We start from the raw sequence: 3,415 nt of genomic DNA, 5'->3' as shown, positions 1-3,415 counted from the left end.
TGTGAATGTACGCAGGGATCTAGAATCTGTGTATTGCCATGGGAAATATGTAGGAATTTCATCTACTTTCACTGTACTCCAAACATTCCTTGCAGACAGAGAACTCTCCAGTCATTACCATTCTGAAGAAACTCCTGTTTACAGATGCTAGGTGTAACATTACAGGAAGACGAGTCTTTTGGCGCCACCATGAATTATATCTCCATTATTGTAATGATAACAATTGATAAATAGTGCTCAGCCAGGCTGACATATATTTCCCCAGAAGTAATGTTAGAAAGTGTAGAAAGAGTAATCACTGTGTAGAGTTTGGAGACGGCTAAAATACATTCTAACAAATATTAACAGTTGAAGGTCATTTAGGATTTCCAAAAAAAGAGAAAGATCAACATTATTATGTCTTCCTGCTCCTTTCTGCTGTTCTTCCTGACTGAGCATGCTGACACCAAACATGATGAAACTATATTACCACCCACTGCCAAATCTGAAGTAGATTAAGGTACAAAACACTTAATTAGGGAACATTTGATTAGAATTTCACAGCACGTGACATGGAGTGTTATAACAAGCCTTTATTGACCACTGCAGCTGCCTCAAAGCAGGAGCACTACAATAGTTCTCTCAGCAGCTCACCTCTCCCAGCAGTGACTCAGTTGTTCGTATTCCCTACCCCCCACCCCAGCAAAAAGTCAGCAGCTCAGCTCCTTATTCCACCTTCCATCATGATGCTCAATCCTCCCTGTTCCTTTTTTCAAAAGTATCTCAGCAGGTCAGCTTCCCCTGTTCTCCTCTCCTAACAGTGACTTAGTAGTCCATCTTCTTTTTGCTCCCTTTTCCAGCAGTAAATGTCCCACCTTCCAGCATTGACTCCACAGCTCAGCTTCCCTGTTCTGCCCTCCTAGCAATGACTCAGTAGCTCAGCTCACCCAGCAGTAACTTATCTCTCATACTCAAGTAGTTCATCTTTCCAGCAGTGTCTCAGCCACTTAGTCTTCCTTGTTCGCATCAACTCCAAGCAGTGATTTAGAAGTACAGTTCCTCCTGTTCCTTTCTCCACGCAGTAACTCAGCAGCTCAGCTCCCCTATTCTTTCTCCTAGCAGTGACTTAGCAACTTATTGAGCAACTTAACAACCCTACTTCCCCGTCTCAGTATGGATTCAGCTGCCCTGCCCTCTTAGCAGTAATTCAGTAGCTCCATTTTCCGTTCTTCTTCCTAGAAGTAACCCAAGCAGCTCTTCAGTTTTTGGTTTATGAGTGCTTTACTTTTTAGTAAGGTGTTCCACCTTCCACATTTGTGTTTTTCAACCAGGATTCAGTGGAACCCCAGCAATCATCCAGAGGTTAAGCACACTAGACGCTAGGTCTACACCAGTGTTGGTCAACAAGGGTTCATATGGTTCTTCCAGAGGTTGCAAGGGGTTCCTTGAGCCAAGAGTACTTGCTAAAAGTTATCAATGACACCAATGATCTTTTTGGCTGGGAGGATGACATTCTTCCCACTGGCCAGCAATGTAGGAGACATTCTTCCTATTGATCACCACACCATTGTACAGTACCCTGTTGATGTGGTAATTATAGAATTATAGGTAATTTCAAGAGTTCCTCATGTTAAAAAAAAGTTAAGAACGGCTGAGATAGACTCCTAACAAGTGAGAAGTTACCTGCTACCAAACACTTTGAGACGCTTCTGACCTGGGAATAATAAAGAGCTGGCATTGTCATTGCATTTATGACCAATTGCTGAGGACTCTATTAAGCAGTTAAAGTGCAGTTTTCTTGCCCAATGTCTCATTTGTTGTCTTCCAGAAAATTTCAGAAAAGTTCCACAAAAAATTGGAAACGTTTCTGTTTGTTTCATTGATGACTTGAGTACTGGTTGACGAAGGTAAAGCATAGCGATACCGCTATAAAAAAAACGTCCATGTGAACAAAGGCCAAGGGTTTGGCTAACATTTAGGGTCAACACTGGTTCAAACATTATGTACTCATAAAATTTATGTCGCCTACTGGCTTGCAGATCCATAATGAATCTACAATCGATTTTCTTGTTGAAAAAAACATAAAAAAATATGCAAGAATAAACATTCATCTGTTTTTTTTAGCTGACGGCAAAAAAAATAAATAAAATCACCACATTTGTTAAGCCGCTCAAGGGAAAAAGAACGCAAAGCTGAGTCGTCTTTGTTCCATAATAAGCTGCTGAATTTCCCTATCTTCTAATTCATGCAGTTTATTTTTATTTGGGGAGTCAAAGCATTTTAAAGTCCCACTGGGGAGGTAGCTGGCCTGCGCTGGATGAGACTTTTGGAACACCCCTCGTAACTAAACTGTCTCTTTGTCTGTGCCGCGCGTGACGCCAAAAAAAAAAAAATCTTCCAGAAGGTTCATATAAATGTCCACTTTTTCGAAGGCTTCTGGCCTCATTACGTCATTTACATTTTTTATAAATAGAACTTGAGTTGTTTTATTTCTGTTGGAGAGATTGTGATTTTTCCCCAGGGAGCGACTTTCAAACTTGTTAAAGTGAATAACTTTTTCACCCTTTCACAAGTTTTTAACCCTGTGTGTTTTTAGCAGAACCAGCTGCTGTTTGCATGAGGTTTAGTCGGCTTTATAAAATTCACTTTGAAATACTGTGCAATGAGGAAGGATAACCATATGGCTAGGGGGCCGCATGTAAATGCCGAATGATTTTGAGTCCGTTACAGTACTGAGTATCATAAAATTGCCATTTTTTCGGATTCTTTTTGTATCCCTTACAGCCACTTTGAAGCCAAATCTGTGTCCAATGATGGCTGCACAGTTTTTTATAAGGTGTGCTTCCAGTTCTTGACCACAGAAGAAGGGTATTGTCATGAATAACTGGAAGTGCTAAAGCAAAAACTTTTATGGCAGGCTTATTAATATTATTAATAATATTATACAGTATTTATATAGCATTATCATATTACGCAGTGCTGTACAGAGTCCATAGTCATGTCACTAGCTGTCCCTCAAAGGAGCTCACAATCTAATGTCCCTACTTACGTCATATGTCATTAATACAGTCCAAGGTCAATTTTGGGGTGAAGCCATTACCCTAACTGCATGTTTTTGGGATGTGGGAGGTAACCGGAGTACCCTGGAGGAAACCCATGCAGACACAGGGAGAACCTACAAACTCCAAAAGGCCAGAGCGCTAACTGGATGACCAGTAATTATTTTAATAGAAGTTGTAGTTTCAAAAATATTGACAATGACTGTAGAAATTGCTATAATCTGCTTATATTTTGCTGTCCTTGTTTCCTCCCTTTACTATTTCTTTCCTGTTTTTATTACATACCATTGTAGACCCATTGACACCATAACTTTTTTCTCAGCTTCACTGTGCAATGCAAGCAAATTCTTGCTAGTGGGAAGAGGTTGTCAGGTGCC

General features: G+C 40.3%; 1 protein-coding gene across 1 annotated transcript in view; it reads right to left on the bottom strand.

Annotated features, from left to right (window-relative positions):
- Positions 1–3,415, bottom strand: part of ATOH8 (atonal bHLH transcription factor 8) — a 36,991-nt gene that overhangs the window by 22,497 nt on the left and 11,079 nt on the right. The gene's annotated exons all lie outside the window — the stretch shown is intronic.

This window comes from Pyxicephalus adspersus, chromosome 3, assembly GCF_032062135.1.
Source record: "Pyxicephalus adspersus chromosome 3, UCB_Pads_2.0, whole genome shotgun sequence".
NCBI lineage: Eukaryota > Metazoa > Chordata > Amphibia > Anura > Pyxicephalidae > Pyxicephalus > Pyxicephalus adspersus.
The sequence above is the reverse complement of the archived record's forward strand: the minus strand, read 5'-3'. Positions and strand labels throughout refer to the sequence as shown.